Genomic DNA, 23,648 nt, shown 5'->3' with positions numbered 1-23,648 from the left:
CACAAATGTTATCATTATTTCATATACATGTACTACATAACCAGGATTATTAATAAAAGCATGAAAGAAAAGTTCTAATGGACATGTAAATATACTTTACAAAATCAATTGTATAAGGCAATTATTACATTAAATATGAACTGGAAAAGCATTTTCAATAACAGAAATGGAAAAAAGACACACGAAGAGCTTGAAATCCTAAATATAACTCTTAAGAAAAACTGGAAAAAGTTATTTGAAAACAGCATTAAAGGAAAAGCAGCATTAATCCATCTGAATTGAAGCTCTGTCACTAAAGTTCTATACCCACAATCAAGATCAAAAAACATGTTTGTCTATGTCCAAGTCAGTTATAAGAAATCTGTCCAAAACTGAATTAGTACACCTAAGTTTATTCCTATGATATGAAATACTTGGAATTATGTGTACAAAATGATCTACTTGATTCATTTTTCATTTCTGTTTTTCTACTTTCTATACTATGATATAGTATTTCACAAAGTATAAATACTATTACATCTTTATTCCAAAACATCATGCAAAATATTAAAAAGTGCATGTTTGCCAAATTCAGACAATATGAGACAGTTTCATATTTTTTTAATTTTATTTTATTTTTAAACTTTACATAATTGTATTAGTTTTGCCAAATATCAAAATGAATCCACCACAGGTATACATGTGTTCCCCATCCTGAACCCTCCTCCTTCCTCCCTCCCCATACCAGCCCTCTGGGTCGTCCCAGTGCACCAGCCCCAAGCATCCAGTATTGTGCATCGAACCTGGACTGGCAAATTGTTTCATACATGATATTTTACATGTTTCAATGCCATTCTCCCAAATCTTCCCACCCTCTCCCTCTCCCACAGAGTCCATAAGACTGTTTCATATTTTTTAAAGTTTATAGAAAAACTGAAAATTTTCACAGATCACAATCTGGCACAAACACTATACTTTCATTTTTAAAAAAGATCCTAAGTCCCCTGGGCAGCAAGGAGACCCAACCAACAATCCTAAAGGAAATCAACCCTGAATATTCATTGGACGGACTGATTCTGAAGCTGAAGCTCCAATACTTTGGTCACCTAATGTGAAGAGCAGACTCATCGGAAAAGACCCTGATGCTGGGAAAGATTAAGGGCAAGAGGAGAAGGGGATGGCAGAGGATGAGATGGTTGGATGGCATTACTGACTCAATGGTCAAGGAATTTGAGCAAACTCTGGGAGATGGTGAAGGATAGGGAAGCCTGCTGTGCTGCAATCTATGGAGTCTATAAAGAGTCGGATATGACTAAATGGCTGAACAACAGCAACAACCATTTTTAGAAATAGATGTCATTCACTATTAACAAGTGAAAAATTTGAGTGAAATCAGAAGTCATTAACATCTACAAACTGGATTGGAAACTGCTTCCCTGCAGGAGACTCAGCCGCTTTCCATCTCTCACCGTGTTGTCTGCATGGTGAGGATATCTGGCAGCCATGTTCTCCACACACAGCACACCGCAGGTGCCTAATTGTCTGGGACAATCACTTGTCTGTGAAAATGACTGTTAATGATGCTACAGCTTTGACTGGTTTCCATAAGTGGAACAATGGAACTACCGTTAGGCCCAAAAGAAACTGAAAAGCTCTTCTGCAGAAAGTATAATTTGCTTCTGATTCCAATCAGTTCAGTTCAGTTGCTCAGTCATGTCCAACTTTTTGCGACCCCACGGACTGCAGTATGCCAGGCCTCCCTGTCCATCACCAACTCTTGAAGCTTACTCAAACTCATGTTCATTGAGTCGGTGATGCCATCCAACCATCCCATCCTCTGTTGTCCCCTTCTCCTCCCTCCTTCAATCATTCCCAGCATCAGGGTCTTTTCAAATGAGTCAGCTTTTCACATCAAGTGGCCAAAGTTAGCGTTTCAGCTTCAGCATCAGTCCTTCTAGTGAATATTCAGGACCGATTTCCTTTAGGATGGACTGGTTGGATCTCCTTGCAGTCCAAGGGACTCTCAAGAGTCTTCTCCAACACCACAGTTCAAAAGCATCAATTCTTTGGCACTCAGCTTTCTTTAGAGTCCAACTCTCACATCCATACATTTCTACTGGAAAAAATCAAAGCTTTGACTAGGTGGACCTTTGTTGGCAAAGTAATGTCTCTGCTTTTTAATATGCTGTCTAGGTAGGTCATAAGTTTTCCTCCAAGGAGCAAGTGTCTTTTAATTTCATGGCTGCAGTCACCATCTGCAGTTCCTGATTAATATCTCCTAATTAAAGATCATCCCTAAACACCTTGGGAGCACAACATCATATATTCCTCACCGCTACGTGGTGGATGTTTAATTCCTACCCGGACTGTAAGTTGATTTTGAGTTCCAATATAGCTAATGTATCTTTTGGGAAAGGCATGAGATTATGTAGAGTATTTCAGGGAGCCAAGTTTGAGTAAGACAAAGATTTTGAAAGGAAGTGATTGGGCAACACAGGTTTAGACTGCCTCCTTGATGACATGGTTTCTGAAAAGTCTTTTGTGAGTTTTATCCTTGTTCCTCTGTAGGTCTGATCCCAGCTGCCTTCCAGATGCTTTTTCTTTTCAGCTGTGTGGATGCCTGTGTGTTGCCCTATGTGCCAAATACACACCCATATATATATATATATATATATATATATATATATATATAGACATATTCTGTATGAGCGTAAATTGTGGTAAAATTTTAAAACAGTTAATAATAGGACATGGGCACCTCTTTTACTTGTTAGGTCTTTAGTGTGGAAGTGGAAATCACTCAGCTGTGTTCAACTGTTAGTGACCCCATGGGCTATAGCCCGCCAGGCTCCTCTGTCCATGGGATTCTCGAGGCAAGAATACTGGAGTGGGTTTCTATTCCCTTCTCGAGGGGATCTTTCCATCCCTGGGATCAAACCCAGTCCTCCTGAATTGTAGGCAGATTCTTTACCATTTGAGGTCTTATATTAATCTAGAAAGTGTGTATTTAAAGTTTGTTGTTGGTCTGGTTACTCTTAATGTAAGTAGAAAGTATCACGGGTTTCTCTACTGAGACCTTTTTGCCTCCTGTTTACCTTTGGGTCTTCATTCTGTTTTCTCCAGAAAAACTCTGACTCCTGCAGCTGTCCCAGATGTATTTCATTGTTATTTTACTTAAGCTTGTTGTCCTGGTGGTGTGTGTGCTGGAGAGGAGGTTCTGGCTGACCTGACCAAGTGTCACACAGTCACTATGACTTGGGTCTTGGGTCTGCAGCCCTCACCAGGATTTCTGCCATGGAGTGCTGAGCCTTGTCTGGGTCTCTTCCCCAGCAGAAGAGCTTATTTTTCACTCTTCTGTAAGCCTTCCCCAGCTTTGGTGCATTTCTACCTGTGCACTGAAGCTACACTTTGATGTCCCTCCCCTTACAAATTGAGGCTTTTTTTCTGACAGGGACATAGGAAGATACATCTAATTTAGATGGTAACCACCATCTCCTTTTCCCAGCCAGAGCCATGAGTGACCCTTTTCTGGATTTCCCTCAATCTTTATTGCTGATACTTTTCTTCCTACCCTTCCCTAACCCACACTCACCCGTGTTGTTGTTGTTTACTTGCTTAGTCGTATCGACTCTTTGCAGGCCCATGAGCTTTAACCTGCCAGGCTCTGTCCATGGGATTTTCCAACAAGAATACTGGAGTGGGTTGCCATTTCCTCCTCCAGGGGATTTTCCTGATCCTTTCTCTTTAGCTATTCATTAATACTTTAATATTTTCCTTAGCTCAGCATTTTATACCTTTGACTGCTTGACTTAAAGTAAATGCTCAGCTCCATTTTCACCTTATCATCTCTATTTTCCTTTAGATTTTGTGATAGTTATTTGCCCTATGGCCTCAGTTTTGGAACAGGTACACAAAAGTCCCTAAATCTGCAAATCTGCAGTTAATCCAAATTGTTTTTCTTTTCTGCAAAGATAGGAACAACACTCGTTTTAGTTCTCTATTTTTCTAAACTATAATATGGTGCTTCCAAAAATCCAAGACAAGGATTTTGAAAATTTATTACATGTTGCTAACTCAGTTAACATCTCATTTCAGTTTTTACCTTTCAAATAAGAATACTAAATAACACAATTCAAAATTGTGTTATAGGTAGAAAGTGCTGAAGTTCACTTAAAAAACTTAACAGTGGGGCAAGAAGTCTGTTTAAAAATAAAATAAAATTTTAAAAAATAAAATAAAATGTAAATGGAAACAAACAAAAAGAAAACTGATAAAAAGTTAAAATGTAAGTGACATAACCCAACAGCCCATTAAAAGCCCCCCCAAAAAATAAATAAATAAATTAGACATAGCAAATGGAATTAAATATAAATTAATATGAATTTTATAAATCCTTTTATGTTTACTGACCACTAATTTTGCAATAATTGTTAAATATGGTTCCCTTGATCTTACTGTAAGTACCCAACTACTATATAAGAGTCATACTAGTCTTGATAGGTTATGTACATCATTTGAACAAGTTTCTACAGCCATATTTTTATAAGGAATAATTAAATATAAATACATAATTTCTCAACATGTAATACATAGTAAAGTTATCTTATTCTTCCCCATTCTTAACTTAGAGCTTTCAGGGCTTTCCTCAAACTTTCAATCTTCCCATACACATCTACCATTTTATTTATCAACTTTATTCTAATAATAATAGATATTATATTACAGTGATTCTCTAATTTGTATTCACAGTCACCTCACTATCTAACATCTCTTTAATGTCAAGTCTACAAATGTAACTTTTCTGATTGCTGAATAGGATGCAGCTATAGCATCTCTCTCATTAAACAAAAATATGCTTCAAGGATATCACTTATCTGATTCATCTACATACTGATAGCAAGAACAGTGAGTTAAATATAGTACATGAATACATGAATGTCTATTGCATTGTATTACATACACACCCACACAGTTGAAATAAGTCAACTCTAAGGTTAACAAATTGTGTCAGGTTGAAACCAAATCCTGTTTTCCCATTGTGAACCAGTATGTCCAGTAATCACAAGGACTGACTTCTGCCAAGATATTCATATTTTTTTAATTTACATAATTGCAAAAAACAGAGTTCTATTGATAAAAATTTATTTTTCTAAGTACAGAGTACTCTGTACTAAGTACAGAGAAGTAAAAGAATATATGAGACTGTCTTCTTGGCAAGTTACTATAAGGGAAATACAAGGCTAGTCACAGGAATATCTGTATTGGTGCTCATTCTCCTGTGAGAGTCATTTCTAAGCTGCTTTACTAGAACACATCCTAAATCTTCCTCTATCTGTAGAACATATGCCTAAAACAGAATGGTTAATGTTGGTATAATTTTATCAGGAAGAAACACAGTGACAAATGCCTTCCTCAAAAGAAAAATCTATCTGTATTAATGCCATTTAAAGAAATTCATTCAAGCTTTAATCTCTAAATGAATCCCTCATTTTTCATGCAAAGTAAAATGTTATTCAGTGCTTATTTTCTTGGCATATGTTTCAACAAGCAACATGAGGTAATTAATCCTTGAAACAATACCAAATGTTAATAATAGATGTATCAGCTTCTATGTTTATCTAAGCAATATGTGCTATGACAAGAAAAAAGCTATGTAAATATATAATGTACTATCTATAAAATATAAATTTAAACCATATATAGTATACACAATACTATACTGCCAACATTTTATGTGATACTCTAAATTTACCCTGAAGAGAAATGAAACACATCATGCTTAACAGATTTTGTTCATAAATCATTTGTACATCTTTCACATTTAGTAATTTAAATGTCTTTAGCTAAAATTTTGATAATCTTATCATGTAACACTGTGTATCTCCAGCTTGAGTATTATTGATGTTATATATTTTTTGGTTTTATTTTCATTTTTCTCTTTTATTAATTAATTATTCCTCAATTGAAAATCCCTGAAAAAAAAATAAGGATATGTAGAGTGTGTTGTGATACATGGTTTGAGCCATAAGTATTACCACAAAAAGAAAGATGCATATCTATGTAGAGTGATTTTCTTTCTCACTGCCATCTTTCACTCTTCTAGACTCTTCCCCTTCATTTCTTCCCTTAAATCTGTTCAATCCTAAATTTTCAGCAGATGTTCATTGAAGACATGTTTACCATATGGCTTATGGAATTCTTTATTAGTAATGTACTTACAGCCCTCACCAGTCACAACTTTCAGCAAAATATGATATTATTCACATAGTTATATTTTCTAAAAGAAACAAAAGACATTATTTTTTCATTAAAATGATGTGTTATCTGTCCACTAGTTTTAAAATTTAATGCTTGTTTTGGTTTATATAAGGCAAGCAAAAGTCTGTATGTTGAAAGGTTAAAGTGCAAAAGATCATGGCTTAAAGAAAAGCAATCAGATATAAGAACTTCATCATGATGTTTAATATTTTAGATATCAATATATTGAGAAAGAATTTCTTATATGCACATACTAAAATTGTTTGGAGGTTTCAAATAACTTGAAACATGTGACATGTTGAAAGAATGATTAAACTTTGAGGTTTAACCCATAATGTGTTTGGAATATATTGCTTAAACTCTTTTATTTAAGCATTTTTATTTCTATCTTTTCCTGTGGAAAGACTAGATCCATGATGTTCTATCTGGAGAAACTGTAAAACCCTTTCATTTTAACAGAAATGATATTTTAACTTTTCCAGAAGAACTTATATTACTATGTGATTTATTCATATAAATAGAGAAAAGACCAGTCTCTCATGGGGAAGAGTTCCAAATAATGTGTGCAAATATTCCACTCCAACAAGTAGAATTATACCTACTCCTTAAGATCTGGCTGTGTATATTGACTTTCTTCCAAAGATTGTACTATGGAAATGACATAGAAAAAGTAACTCTACAGTAGAGGAGCCTGGCAAACACACTCTAGCCAGATAATAAAGGTCAACATTAACATCAGTAAATCATGTTGATAGGATTATCCTTGATATAAGATAAGATGGTATTTTACCCCATGATCTTCCCTCCCAGTTTACTGTGTGTGGATCACAATAAACTGTGGAGAATTTTGAAAGAGATGGGCATACCAGACCATCTGACCAGCCTCTTGAGAAATCTGTATGCAAGTCAGGAAGCAACAATTAGAATTGGACATGGAACAACATACTGGTTCCAAATAGGAAAAGAAGTACATCAAGGCTGTATATTGTCACCCTGCTTATTTAAATTTCATGCAGAGTACATCATGAGAAATGCTGGGCTGGATGAAGCACAAGCTGGAATCAAGATTGCCGGGAGAAATATCAATAATCTCAGATATACAGATGACACCACCCTTATGGCAGAAAGTGAAAAAGAACTAAAGAGCCTCTTGATGAAAGTGAAAGAGGAGAGTGAAAAAGTTGGCTTAAAGCTCGACATTCAGAAAACTAAGATCATGGCATATGGTCCCATCACTTCATGGCAAATAGATGGGGAAACAGTGGCGACTTTATTTTTGGGGGCTCCAAAATCACTGCAGATGGTGACTGCAGCCATGAAATAAAAAGACGCTTACTCCTTTGAAGAAAAGTCATGACCAACCTAGACAGTGTATTAAAAAGCAGAGACATTACTTTGCCAACAAAAGTCCATCTAGTCAAGGCTATGGCTTTTCTAGTAGTCATGTTTGGATGTGAGAGTTGGACTATAAAGAAAGCTGAGTGCCCAAGAATTGATGCTTTTGAACTGTGGTATTGGAGAAGACTCTTGAGAGTCCCTTGGACTGCAAGGACATCCAACCAGTCCATCCCAAAGAAAATCAGTCCTGAATATTCATTGGAAAGACTCATGTTGAAGCTGAAATTCCAATATTTGGCTACCTGAGGTGAAGAGCTGACTCATTTGAAAAGACCCTGATGCTGGGAAAGATTGAAGGCAGGAGGAGAAGGGGATGACAGAGGATGAGATGGTTGGATGGCATCACTGACTCAATTGACATGAGTTTGAGTATACTCCACGAGTTGGTGATGGACAGGGAGGCCTGGCATGCTGCAGTCCCTGGGGTTGCAAAGAGTCTGACATGACTGAGTGACTGAACTGAACTTCCCTCCCAAAGCTTATAACGTCTAATCATGAAAAAAACATTATCCTAATTCTAACAGAAGGAAAGCCTACAATGTATCTAACTAGTACTTCTCCAAATGCTCAAGGTTATGAAAAATAAGGAAAACCTGAGAAAACTTAACACACAGTAAGCAACCACTGGAGACACAAGATGTAAATGACAGGAGGTATCCTGGGACAGAAATTTGAATGCAGTCTGGACTTCAGCTGGATTTAGTGATCAATACTGAGTCATTACTTATACAAATGTATCATTAATAAAATATGTTTATAGGGGAAACATCATGGGATATATGTGAATTTTAACATTTAAATCCCAAACTGCTCTAAAAAGAAATCTATCAGAAAATCAAAAAAGTAAATGATACTTATCTGCTTCTCAGGTATCAGTAATTTTCTCAAGCAGTAGTGGAATGTCGAATGATAAAACATTAAATCATACTTAAAGAAGATGCTGAAATTGAAGCTCCAATACTTTGACCACCTGATGTGAAGAGCCGGTGGATGCTGATGCTGGGGAAAATGGGAGGCAAAAGGAAAAGAGGACAGTAAAGGGTGAGATGGTTAGATAGCATCACCAACTCAATGGATATCAACATGAGCAAACTCTGGGAGATAGTGGAGGACAGACAGAGGAACCTGACATATTCCAGTCCATGAGGTCACAAAGAGTTGGATACGATTTAGGGACTGAACAACAACAAATACTTGAAGAAAACAATGGAATGATGTTGTAAAACAGTACATAGTGAAAGCAAAGATCACCTATCATAATACATTGACAAGTTTTAGATTTTTTATATGGTGACTTAAATGAGATAATATCTATGGTTTTAATTAGAATGTTTGTTCTTGAATAGGAAAGGGGAAATGATTCAATCCATTTTCTAATGCAGTTCTTCAATAAGTGTTGCTGGGAAAACTGGACCACTACATGTATAAAAATGAAATTAGACCACTCCCTAACACCATACAGAAAAATAAACTCAAAGTTGATTAAAGACCTAAATATAAGGCCAAACACTATAAAGGTCTTAGAGGAAATCATAGGTAGAACACTCTGACACTAATCACAGCAATATCTTTTTTGATCCACCTCCTAGAATAATGAAAATAAAAACAAAACATAAACAAATAGGACCTAATTAAAATTAAAAGCTTCTACAAAGCAAAGGAAACCATAAAACAAAAAGACAGCTCACAGAATGGAAGCAAATATTTGCAAACCCAGCAACTGACAAGGGATTAAAATATACAAATAGCTCGTGCACCTCTAGGTCAAATAAAACAACCCAATCAAAAAATGAGCAGAAGATCTAAATAGACATTTCTCAAAAGAAGACATATAGATGGCCAAAAGTACATGAAAAGATGCTCAACATCACTAATTATTATAAAAATGGAAATCAAAACTACAATGAGGTATCACTTCACACCAGTCAGAATGGCCATCATCAAAAAAAATTTACAAACAATAATTGTTGAAAAGGGTGTGGAGAAGAGGGAGCCCTCCAGTACAGTTGCTAGGACTTTAAATTGGTATAGCCACTATGGAGAACAGTATAGAGGTTTCATAAAAAACTAAAAGTAGAGTTACCTTATGACCCACCAACCCCATTCCTGGGCATCTCTCCAAGAAAACCATAAAACAAAATGATACATGTATCCCAATGTTCACTGCAGCACTATTTACAACAGGCAAGACAGAAAAGCAACCCATGCCCACTGACACAGAAATAGATAACAAAGATGTGCCATATCTATATAATGGAATGATATGTAGTCATAAGAAAGCATGAATTAATATCATTTGCAGTGAGTAGATGGACATAGAGATTATCATTCTAAGTGAAATAAGGTAGAGAAAGACAAATATCATACAATATGAAATTACATGTGGAATCTTTAAAAAGATACAAATGAAAACTTATTTATAAAAGATAGACTCACAGATGTAGAAAACTTATGGTTACCTGGGGAAAGAGGGGAAGGGATAAATTGGGAGATTGAGATTCACATAAACACACTGCTGTTGTTATTTAGTAACTAAGTCATGTTATTTAGTCACTAAGTCATGTCTCAAAAGAAGACTCTTGAGAGGCCTTTGGAATGTAAGGAGATCCAACCAGTCCATCCTAAAGGAGATCAGTCCTGAGTGTTCATTGGAAGGACTGATGTTGAAGCCAAAACTCCAATACTTTGGCCACCTGTGAAGAGCTGACTCATTTGAAAAGATCTTGATGCTGGGAAAGATTGAAGGCAGGAGGAGAAGAGGGTGACAGAGGATGAGATGGTTGGATGGCATCACTAACACAATGGAAATGAGTTTGGTGTTGGTGATGGCCAGGGAGGCCTGGTGTTGCATTATAAAAATGCAAATAAAAACTACAGTGAGGTATCACTTTACACCAGTCAGAATGGCCATCATCAAAAAGTTTACAAACAATAATCCGGGAGTTGGTGATGGACAGGGAGGCCTGGTGTGACCCCCATGCAGTCCATGGGGTCACAAGGAGTCGGACATGACTGAGCAACTGAACTGAAGTCATGTCCAAGTCTTTGCAATCCACGGACTGTAGCCCACCAGGCTCCTCTGAACGGGCAAGAATATTGAAGTGGGTTGCTGTTCCCTTCTCCAGGGGATCTTCCCAACCCAGGGATCAAACCCAGGTCTCCCACATTGCAGACAGGTTTTTTACCATGTGAGCCACCAGGGAAGCCCTTTGATGAATATTAATGTTAAATCAAAAGTAGTTTGCAATTGCAACTCTTAGAAGCATTGTCTTTAAGACCAGAACTGAAATAAGCCTTCATCTTCAGGATCTGAGAGAAATGTGTCCCTTGCCTCTCTTCTAGCTTCCAAGAGTTTGCTAGCAGTCTCTGGTGTTTCTTAGCTTTTGCTACATTGGTTCAATTTCTGCCTTCATCCTCACATGGCATTCTATGTGTGTGCATGTGTCTGTGTCCAAATTTTCTTTTTATCAGGGCACCAGTCATATTGGATTAGGAACTACCCTACTCCAGTATGACCTTAGCTTAACTATATCTGTATGGCCCTATTTCCAAATAAGATCACATGCTTAGATACTGGAAGTCAGGATTTCAACACAAATTTTGAACAAATTCAACGCACAATAGAAATGACCCAAAATTAAATTGCTAGTCAACCAAAACAAAACAAAACATGTATCTTTCTACATAAATTCATATATTCAATTGACACTCATTATTCACATATTCTATATTTGTACATTTTCCTAGTCAAGAATATTTGTAACATCAAAGTCAATATTCTCTAAGCACTGGTATTTGCAGAAATATTCATGAATAGAGTGACAAAAAAGTATTGCTTTTTTGTTCCCAAGTTCCCACAAGTTCCCCAGCACAAGCTGGTGCTCTGCCTTCCTGTTTCAGCCCTCACATTATAAACAAGAATCCTTCTGTAGTCTAGTGTGATGTTTTCACATTTTTGTGCTATTTATTGGTGCTGAACTGCTATCTAATTTTACAAAGCACAGCAAGTCTGACAGGTGTTATGGAGTAAACATGTGTGTTATGTAAGTTTCTTTCAGGCATGACTTAAGTGTCATTGGCCGTGATTTCCATAAGGAATCTACATATATGTTAAGTAAATAAGAAACACACAAAACAATGTTATGTACTGACTGGTTGATGAATATGTTATAACCAGTCTCACAGGGACCTAACCCTGTGAGACTCTGGTTATATAATCATTAATTCCTCTGAGATGAATGATTTAGCAGTCACTAATTTGGTGTTCTGTTTCTGGTGACTTTGTAAAACCTAACTATTGAGAATAAAGAGAATCAACTGTTACATATAAAATGAATTTATGAAAAAAACCTAACTAACGAGTGATCCTAAAGTTTTAGAACTAAATAACAGAATGAATGGTGGTGTTAGTAACTGAGTGGGAATGATTACTAAAGAAGCATGCTGAGTAAGTGAGATGTCAGAATTTGTACTTGAAAAGCAAAAAATAGGAGAATAAAATTCTCCTCTTCCTCAAAGGGAAGCCTGGTGTGCAGCAGTCCATGGGGTCACAGAGAGTCTCAGTGGTCAGACACCACTGAGAGACTGAATTGAACTCCCTTAAAAATCATGGTCACAAGATATAGGATGCTAAACATTCCATTCTCTCCAGAAGGATCATATTCCTGAGGCACAAGCTTCTTGATGCCTCAGCAGCAAGTTCTTACCAACAGACCCTTTTAGGAAATACAACCAACCCGTAATTATATTAAAACAAAGTTGAGACTTTTCTGGACTATGGTAAAGGGAAGCTAATGCAAATTCACCTTTCCTCCCACCCCCAAATCCAAGATAACTTTTTCTTTCCCCAAAATCAAGAGACTATATTTCCATGTTTCATTTGCAGAAGCAAGAACTTGAGTCAATTCAGATTTTTACTTTTCAGATTCAAGTGAAGCAAAATGTTCTTCTTTCATGAGTTCAAATAATTATATATCTAAGAGAAATATAATCTCATCAACTGGATATGAATCTATTATATAGGTATAAAGTGTAAATGTATGTCATTAAAATTACTGCTGCTATTGAAAGCCAAGGGACTGGTTGAGTAAAATTTCAGATTAAATTTAGATAGACAACAGATCAAAATGAAGGGCTGAGTCCTGATCATTCTAGAAAGTAAAAAGCTGTTTGGAAAAGGAGATATAAAGGGAATAAACAATATTAGTAAAAGAAGAACAGCATAGCATCCTTTCACAGAAGAAAATATTTCAAGAAGGAAGAGGTGATCCACTGTGTTTATGCTGCTGGGGTGTTAATTCAGATGTTTATTTGATGTGGATATCATTAGGGACTTTGGAAATTGGAATCTGAAGTGCTAGTGAAGTGTTCATTGTATAGAACAGAGGCATTTAATCCAGTATAACAGAAGAGAAGGGAAATGATAAGTGTTTAGATAGAGGTTAGCAGGCTTTATAATGATGCAATTAGATAGATTTCTCCTGATTATTATTTTTTTCTTATGAAATAAGAAGCAATGACATCTATTTAGAATGAGAATTGCAAAGAGAGTTTTGGAGTTGTGGGAAGAGTGGTGAAAATGTGCTAGAGCTCTATGGTAGTAGGAAAATGAGTATATTACACAAAGTCCTCAGACAAGCTGAAGGCCAATGTGAGATGCAACTTTCTCAACAGAAAGCAACAGATTTGTAAAAGGGAAGAACAAATCTGATTCTACAATAGATCTGTTTCTTTTACTTTAACCTTTGTATTCTATTACTTCTGCTTCTAGTAAAGAATGTTGCCTATAGCCTGAAATATACAGGGTAGCCTATTCTTAGGCTCTGACCTTTAAGAGTATAAGGGCTTCTACATTAGTGTAGAGATGATAAATTGTAGAACAGAGAATAACATTTGTCTTGGAGGTTTATATGAACACTGTGACACCTGCAAGAACAAAGGATTCCTACAGGAAAAAGTGTGCACCAACCAACCACTCCCATTCCCCTTTCAATATAAAAGAAACCTTAACTTTCCTGGAGTAAGATGGTTCTCTAGGACATTAGACTGCCATCCTGTCAGTCAGCTAGCTTTCTGAATGAAGTGATTATTTATTGTCTCAACAACTTTTCTCCTGATTCACTGGCCTATGGTATGGTGAACAGAACAGAGCTTGACTCAGCAACATACTGAGCTTCTTCCTATACTTTTCTCCAGCCACCTTCACTGTGTGCTGTTTGGTAGAAACCAAAAAATGGTAGACAGTGAGAACTGGTTGCTTTGCTTTTTTTTCCCAGTAAAGTAAGATGGCAATAGAGTGGTGAGAAGGTTAATTATAGTAACTGTGGAATCTAAATTAGGTTAAATGAGAAATGGAGCTACAGAACAGAGTGAAAATTGTATTGAAAATCTTATAACTTTGTAGATTTGGGGATTAAAAATGCTAGAGTAAGTAATTGGAAAGATAGAAAGTGATATTAACAGAAATGAGACCTGATATAAATACCACAAAATGATGTGGTTATTCCTACTGATAACATCTTGGGCATCATTATATTAGTAATGGATGGAATATGTTAGAGGAAAACATCCCTGGAGAAATTAAAGTCAGGAACTGAAAGTTCAGAGTTTGGGCTGAGTGCTTTTGTGTTTGCTTATTTCTGATACTTAATTTGGATTTACATTATCAAATGCTCCCTCAGATTGTGGTTTTTTCAACTAAATGTATAATTAAAGGTAACAAAGCAAGAGTAAACAGTTTATAATAGTCAACTTCCATGTTAATTTCCAAGTTAATTTTTGAATGACCCCTTTGGTTCATCATTATTTCTTCCAATGTAAATATGTTTTATTTGACATGAGTTTGGGATAATTCCGTTGTTGAAAAATGTAACTGATTCAAAGCATAGATGATTTGTTAGTGTGTGAGAATTTCTCAGTTTCACAATGTTGCTAAGTATATTTCCTATCTACATGTCAAAGCTGAATTCGTAAAACTTAAAGCAGAAAAATGTCTGAACTGTTGATGAATAATTAACTTTTGTTACATCATGTGGGCAGGTGTTCTCTTGACACACAATTAATCTTAAGGGTTTTATCTTCCTAGTCTATTGGCATATGGTCTACATTGTAACCAACACTTGATGACCCAGATGTGAAAAATTTATGGTCGATGCCCCTCACACATTCCTACTAAATCTTTTTATTTTCTCTCATTTAAATTAATTTACTTAATTTTAGGTGTGGGGTAATTACTTTGCAATATTGTGGTGGTTTTTGGCATACATTGATATCAGCCATGGGTGTACCTATGTTCCCCATCCTGAACCCCCCTCCCACATCCCTCCCCATCTCATCCCTCTGGGTTTTCTCAGTGCAATGACTTTGAGTGCCCTGTTTCATTCATCGAATTTAGACTGGTGATCTATTTCACATATGATAATATACATGTTTCAATACTATTCTCTCAAATGATCCCACCCTCGCCTTCTCTCACAGAGTCCAAAAGTCTCTTCTTAATATCTGTGTCTCTTTTGCTGTCTCACATATAGAGTCATCATTACCAACTTTCTAAAGTCCATATATATGTGTTAATATAGTGTATTCGTGTTTTTCTTTCTGACTTACTTCACTCTGTATAACAGGCTCCGGTGACTCCTCAAGACTATTTTTTTTCAAGCTGTAACTGATGAAGGAGTAAATAATTAATGAAGAAATTTAACTGTTACTAGAAAGAATTAAAAAGTTTAGAAAAAAAAAAAAAAAACCACATAGTATGCCCTGTTAATATCTTCTCTGATGTACTTCAGTTCAGTTCAGTTCAGTTGCTCAGTCATATCCGACTCTTTGTGACCCCATGAATCGCAGCACACCAGGCCTCCCTGTCCATCACCATCTCCTGGAGTTCACTCGGACTCACGTCCATCGAGTCAGTGATGCCATCCAGCCATCTCATCCTCTGTCGCCCCCTTCTCCTCCTGCCCCCAATCTCTCCCAGCATCAGAGTCTTTTCCAATGAGTCAACTATTTGCATGAGGTGGCCAAAGTCCTGGAGTTTCAGCTTCAGCATCATTCCCTCCAAAGAAATCTCAGGGCTGATCTCCTTCAGAATGGACTGGTTGGATCTCCTTGCAGTCCAAGGGACTCTCAAGAGTCTTCTCCAACACCACAGTTCAAAAGCATCAGTTCTTCAGCACTCAGCTTTCTTCACAGTCCAACTCTCACATCCATACATGACCACTGAAAAAACCATAGCCTTGACTAGACGGACCTTTGTTGGCAAAGTAATGTCTCTGCTTTCGAATATGCTATCTAGGTTGGACATAACTTTCCTTCCAAGGGGTAAGCGTCTTTTAATTTCATGGCTGCAATCACCATCTGCAGTGATTTTGGAGCCCATAAAAATAAAGTCTGACACTGTTTCTACTGTTTCCCTATCTATTTCCCATGAAGTGATGGGACCAGATGCCATGATCTTCATTTTCTGAATGTTGAGCTTTAAGCCAACTTTTTCACTCCCCACTTTCCACTCTCATCAAGAGGCTTTTTAGTTCCTCTTCACTTTCTGCCATAAGGGTGGTGTCATCTGCATATCTGAGGTTATTGATATTTCTCCCGGCAATCCTAATTCCAGCTTGTGCTTCTTCCAGCCCAGCGTTTCTCATGATGTACTCTGCATATAAGTTGATGTACTTAAAGTTTATTAAATTTTTAAAGATATAGTCTACTATACAAACTTATTTTGATACAAGACTAGGAAATTCCATTTAGAAATTACCTTTAGTTTTAGATAGAACTGAATATATCTGAACATATGAGGAGCATTGTACTGAAAAATTCAGAAGAAAGATATATTTTTCTTTATAGTATTTTGGCAATTATGCCTTTAAAATGTTAAGCAAGTTTTTTATTTAAAATACCTCACTTAAAATTTTGCATATGATTCAAAAATTAATAAACATTAAAAACTGACAGTGATACACAGTAGTACAGCTGAGAAATTTAACTCATTTTCTTGACTTTTTAAATTATTGCCAATCATTCCAACTAATTCTGAAGCAGTATTTTTACAGAGTTTGTTTAGAAATATAGCATATACCTTCAGTTGTTGAGCTTATATACATGTCAGGCAATAGCCAGGATTGGGAGATACAAATTGCAACATAAGATGCTACTCTCAAGGAGCTTGAGTATGTTAGACTTTTATGGTTCCTGATCTGTAAATCTGAGGTGACAGCTCTGGAGATTTTTAATGGCAATATTTTTTCTTAGAATTCATGATAGTTGCTGGAATTTAGTGCATCTGTTACTTTCAGGATGAAGCTTAGAAACAGTCTAGGTGGCTTGTTCTCCCAGGAAAATGAAATCCTTATGGTAAAAATAAAATATTTCTTAAATGCTTTGGTAAGACATCCAAGACAATGGTAAAGTTCTTAGTGTTGTTAGATTCAATGACGACAAAGCCTAGTCAATGGCAGAACAAGATAGAACTTAGGGTGGGAGATAACAGTTTTCAATGATATATTAAATCTTAGGCTTGGTTGATCTCAGGATCCTGGAGATGAATATTGGAAGTGAGTAGTAATAGATCAAGTGATACAGACTATCCACAGACAGCTCAGAACACATGAGCAGCTTGTGTTTCCAAGGGCAGGGCTGTACTTGAAGAACATGATGCCTAACCAAATTTGGTCACCTTTTTCTAAGACTTGTCTCCTCACTTGATCTCTATTGTATCAGATGGCATTACTCTCTCAGCTAAGTATTCTTGTCCTCCTTAGGACAAGTGTCTCTAGTGGGGCTGTCACAGCATGAAGCAGGAATGCAGATAAGAGCTGAAATGAGATAAAATTTTGTGGTTTATGTTCAATTATACCCCCAGAGTTGGGTCATATTTTATTACTCAATAATTTCTGTATCTTAGTGCTAGTTTCAGTGGTTTTCCCTTCCATCCATAACAAAATAAGCCTAAGTAAAAGCAAACTGAAAAGTCTAAAAGAACTGGTATACATATTCATAAATATTTATTGAAATGAACAGAATCCCTAGGATTTGAGGCAACTGGAAAAAATCATAAAGATTCAGCCTACAAAATTTTTTAATATAATTCAATCCAATTTGGGGGAGATCAGAGATAAGTTACAGAAAAAATATCATTTGGCCTATTCCCAAATTCATCTGATCTTCAGAGAATCACTTATTAAAACACAAATAAAAGGAACTTGTAATATAGAAAAGATCAGAGTCATGATGGATACTTCCATTAGCAGAGTGGACTATCTGCCAGGCTTCCTGATAATTCACATAGGCTTAGAGGGAATAAACTTCACCTCACAAGAAAAGCTACAAAAAAATGAAAATATTATTTTTTAAGACTGTAATCTCAAATTTTGGAGAAGGAAATGGCAACCCACTCCAATATTCTTGCCTGGAGAACCCCAGGGACGGGGGAGCCTGGTGGGCTGCCGTCTATGGGGTCACACAGAGTCAGACACGACTGATGTGACTTAGCAGCAGCAGCAGCAATCTCAAATTTCCCCCATGACACCAGACACTGCAGAAATGATAGCCACAACATTCTCTATGAAGTGCTGCATGTTGGCAGTTGATCTGGAGCTGGAATTATAAGTGCCTCTCAGGGCAATCTGATGTCCTACCACTGGGGACCATGATGTGTGTACAAAGGACAAAATTTACCTTACATTCTGGCCTAGAGGCTTAAAAGTGAGCATGTAACAGTCTGTCCTAAAATGTGTGCTAGAGATTGAGTTGTATACTCTCAAAATTCACAGGTTGAAGTCTTACCCCTCAGGGTGTTTATATTTGGAGACAGGATTTTAAGGAGGTAGATAAGGTTAAATGAGGGCATAAGGATATTACTGATCCATGATACAATTGCACTGTGTGTGTGTTCACAGAGGAAAGGCAAGGTAAGGACACACAGCAAGAAGGCTGTTGTTTGCAAGCCAGGAAAAAAGGGTCTCACCAAACACCAAGGGCATCTTGATCTTAGGCTTCTAGCTTCTGGAGTTATGAGAAAACAAATTTCTGTTGTTAACACCACCCATCTATGGTATTTTGTTGTAGTAGCTGAGGAGAATAAATTACAAGGTGATTATATTACAAATTATTACCTTCCCAAATTACAAGGTGAGTATATTATCCAGTGGAAAATTGGAAACACTAAGAATCAGGACACTGTTTATCAGCATGACAGAAATTAGACAAACAATTGCTTAATTATTTGACATAAATATGTCATAGTCTCGATTTCCATGTTTGCTATATATTGTGCACACAATTTTCCCGTGCACAAGAATCAGTTTTACATGAAATATGACTATACATAAAGTTCAATTTAACCTCTCTCTTAGGTGAAAATTTAGTCATAACAGTGTCTTCCCCATCCTCATTTGTGGTTGTTATTTCTTTCCCCTCAGGGGGTTTTAAGCTCTGTGGGGTGGCTTATAGAGTGTCTTGGCATTTGACTGAGGGAGTTGGTGATTTTGTCTTGGAGGGTTTCTGGTCACACCACCATCTGCTGAAGTGTCCACTGTCTTACCTGAGAGAGGCCATACAGTCGAAGCTAAGTGTAACACAGGTGCCCTTCTCTCAAAATTGAACGACTGCTTTCAGTCAAGATGCATTGGCTTTATTGAGCTGATAGACAGATCTGACTCTCAGGTACAGGAAAACCAGGTGCTTTCCCTGGACAGGTGAGGCCGTGGGAAAGCTGATGGGGTCCCTCACGCTCCGCTGCACCAGCCCCATTGGGCAGTCCGCCCCCTCCCACATCATGGCAGTGAGGCTCACGTCCAACCATAAAGAAGGTCCTCTCCTCCTGCACTGCCACTGCTCCGTGTGCCTCACCTACAGTGGGATGAGACTTCTCAAAGTTTATGTGCACACACGTTACCCAAGGACATGACAAAATCGAGATGACAGTTTAATATGGCTGGGAGAGGGATCGCTTTGGGACTGCAAACAGTGTAGAAACTACTAGAGAATTTCTTATAGATGATGGTCATTAATAGCTCATAGAGGTAAAAAATACAAGGGTAAGAGTTTATACCCTTGATTATATGAATTAATCACCACTCCTCTGATAACCTGTCTTGATTTAAAGTATTTGAATTTAACTGGGGAGTAAATATCAGACAACAATTTATTTTAAAAAATTTGTTAAACTACTCCAGTATCTTTGCCTGGAAAATCCCATGGACAGAGGAGACTGGCAGGCTACTGTCCATGGGGTCACAGGGAGACATGACTTAGTCACCTAACCACCACAAATACATGCTTATCATATTATTTAGCAACCAAGCTATTTGGTATTTACCCAGAGGAGTTGAAACATATACTTGTATAATAGTCTATACATGACTATTTATAGCAGCTCTATTCCTAATTAGAAAAATTTAGAAACAAGATGTCCCCTCAGTTGGTAAATGAACAAACTGTGGTATATTCAGACAATTGAGTATTATTTTAGGGATAAGAAGTGATGAGCTATCAAGCCATGAAAAGACATAGGGGAAACTTAAATGTATATAACTAAGTGAAATCAGAGGAGAAGGCGATGGCACCCCACTCCGGTACTCTTGCCTGGAAAATCCCATGGACGGAGGAGCCTGGTAGGCTGCAGTCCATGGGGTCGCGAAGAGTCAGACACGACTGAGCGACTTCACTTTCACTTTTCACTTTCACGTAATGAAGAAGGAAATGGCAACCCACTCCAGTGTTCTTGCCTGGAGAATCCCAGGGTTGGGGGGAGCCTGGTGGGCTGTCGTCTATGGGGTTGCACAGAGTCGGACATGACTGAAGTGACTTAGCAGCAGTAGCAGCAGCAAGTGAAATCAGGAAATCTGGAAATGTTACTTACGGTATGATCCCAACTATATGACATTCTGGAAAAGGCAAAACTATGCAGACAATAAAAAGATTGGTGGTTGTCAGTAGCAGGGTAGGAGAGCACAAAAGATTTGGGGGGCAGTGAAAATATTCTGTAAGAAACTGTAATGAATTGTATGTGTTATACAGAGAATGCCTACAACCAGGAATGAAACATAATGTAAACCATTGACTCTGGGTGATTGTGACAATGGACATCTTTCCTTGGTAAAAAAAAAAAAAAAAAAAAAAAATGTACCATTTGGTGAGTGATGCTGATAACAGGGTTGTAAAGGACTAATACAGGTTTGATCCCTGGGTTGGGAAGATGCCCTGGGGAAGGAAATGGCAACCCACTCCAGTATTCTTGCCTGTGAAATCTCATGGGCAGAGGAGCCTGGCAGGTTACAGTCCATAAGATCACAAAAAGCCAGACACTGTTGAAGTGATTTAGCACGCACATACACAAGGGACTAATATATGTGTGGAAGATAGGAATATGGAACATCTCTGTACCTTCACAGTTTGCTGTAAACCTAAAACTGCTCTAAAAACAAGAATCCTTAAAAATTAAATAAAACAATGATAATGTTGGCATGAATTTTATTTTTGTTCTCTTTTTAACATCATAACTTTTAATGATATTTCCTAATCTTTTACAATCCTCTATGACCTTATATGCTCATTATCAAGTCCTGAGATCCTGGCAATACAGGCAACAGAACATCTGGCATAGTTTTCCCTTTTCAACTTATCTCACGCTTTTTCCATGAACTTTGAAAGTTCATTTGCATAGTACAATTGCATTGCTTAAAATAAATTATTCAAATTACTTTAATAGAGGCTAGCATATTATATTAAATAAACTGTCATAAATTTGATCAAATGTATCTTATATCTTCCAATTTAAAAGCTAAACCAGAGTAATAATTGTATAAATAAAAAGTGCTTTTTTCCTAAAATTAATTAAAACTTACAACTGAACCTTTTGGATATTCAGATCAATAATACTCAAGACATGAAAATGAAAAGAAAAGCTCATGGTATTTGTTTTTAAGTGCATATAAATATTATGCATATAAGACCCATTGTTTTTTTGTTGGCCATTCTTCTAATAAAACCAGAGGCACAGATATGTTACATTTGCCATATATTAAGAGAGCCATGAGAAGAACACAAAAAGAAATCACTGTATGTTTTGATGGTATGAACAACAAACAAAACACCATGACTTCAGTTATCAAGAGGAAGTCTTGATAGATTTCATAGTGGTCATAGATTTCATAGTGATCAAATCTTATCCATAGTATTTTAAAAATAAAGACAAAATACTTTAAATATTAATTTGTTATTTCTTTGTTGCTGTTGCTTTGAGCCCTTAAAATGCTTTATAAGGGCCTTACCTACAAAGGATCTTTTACTTAAATATTTAATATTTAAGTGTCATGTAAAAGTACTAAGGATGGTGACTACAGTCATGAAATTAAAAGACGCCTGCTCCTTGGAAAGAAAGCTATGACAAACCTAGACAGTGTGTTAAAAAGTAAAGACATCACTGTACCAACAAAGGTCCACATAGTCAAAGCTATGGTTTTTCCAGTAGTCATGTATGGATGTGAGAGATGGAACATAAAGATGGCTGAGCACCAAAGAATTGATGCTTTTGAACTGCGGTGTTAGAGAAGACTCTTGAGAGTCCATTGGACTGCAAGGAGATCAAACCAGTCAATCCTAAAGGAAATCAACCTTGAATATTCATCAGAAGGATGGATGCTAAAGCTGAAGTTCCAATACTTTGGCCACACAATGCAAAGAACCAACTCATTGGAAAAGACTGATGCTGGGAAAGATTGAGAACAGGAGGAGAAGTGGGTAACAGAGGGTTAGATGGTTGGATAGGATCACCAACTCAATGGACATAAATTTGAGCAAACTCCAGGAGATGGTAAAGGACAAGGAAGCCTGGCATACTCCAGCCCATGGAGTCACAAAGAGTCAGACATGACTTAGCGACTGAACAGCAATATCAAGAAAAAGTAGGTTATATTTTTAGTTTTTTACCTTATATATATTAGCTAAAAAAAAAAAATCACACAGCATATAAGAGAAATATGAAGCTTTTGTCAAATTATGACTGTATCATGGGACCCTGCAAACTGAGACAAGAGCTGGTGAAGTTACATGAGGCCTCCACATCGCCTCGCTATTTTCTGAATATGAAAGCATATGTCAGGATTGTTCCAGTTTTGTATGTAAAGAGCTTGGAAGTTGCTACTCCATCCTAACAAATGAAAATATGAACAAAGTCAACAAAGAAAATAATCAGTTCTTACAGGAGATCAGTCCTGGGTGTTCATTGGAAGGACTGATGTTGAAGCTGAAACTCCAATACTTTGGCCACCTGATGCGAAGAGCTGACTCATTTAAAAAGACCCTGATGCTGGGAAAGATTGAGGGCAGGAGGAGAAGGGGATGATGGAAGTTGAGATGGCTGAATGGCATCACCAACTCAATGGACATGAGTTTGGGTAGGCTCCAGGAGTTGGTGATGGACAGGGCAGTCTGGCGTGCTGCAGTTCATGGGGTCGCAAAGAGTCGGACACAATTGAGCGACTGAACTGGAAGAACCCATAAGATACGGAAGAAGACAGGGGCAAACCACTGCCCTCATAATTGGAGAGACAGACAGACAAACAAATATCGGGAATAAAAACTCATCAGAGAACACATGTAGGGGAGGAAGCTGCCTCTGGAACCAGAGCCAGGATAGGAACCCCAAACAGTGATTGACAAATTGCCAGGAGCTCAGTGCAGCAATTCTGAAATCTAAAAGTCTGGATGGGAGTACTTCCTTGGCAGCTTGGTGGTAAAGAATTTGCCTGCCATTGCAGGAAACATGGGTTCAGTCCCTGATGTGGGAAAATCCCACATGCCACAGGACGACTAAGAGTGCACCACAACTACTGAGCCTGAGCTCTAGAGCCTGGGAACCACAACTACTGAAGCCCATGGTCCTAGAGCCTGTGTTCTACAAGAGAAACCACTGCAATGAGAAGTCCACACACCACAACTAGAGAGCAGCCCCCTTTGCCCACACAGAGAAAGCCCACATAACAATGAAGACTCAGCACAGACAAAAATAAATA

Source organism: Bubalus bubalis, chromosome 7 (genome assembly GCF_019923935.1).
Source record: "Bubalus bubalis isolate 160015118507 breed Murrah chromosome 7, NDDB_SH_1, whole genome shotgun sequence".
NCBI lineage: Eukaryota > Metazoa > Chordata > Mammalia > Artiodactyla > Bovidae > Bubalus > Bubalus bubalis.
The sequence above is the reverse complement of the archived record's forward strand: the minus strand, read 5'-3'. Positions refer to the sequence as shown.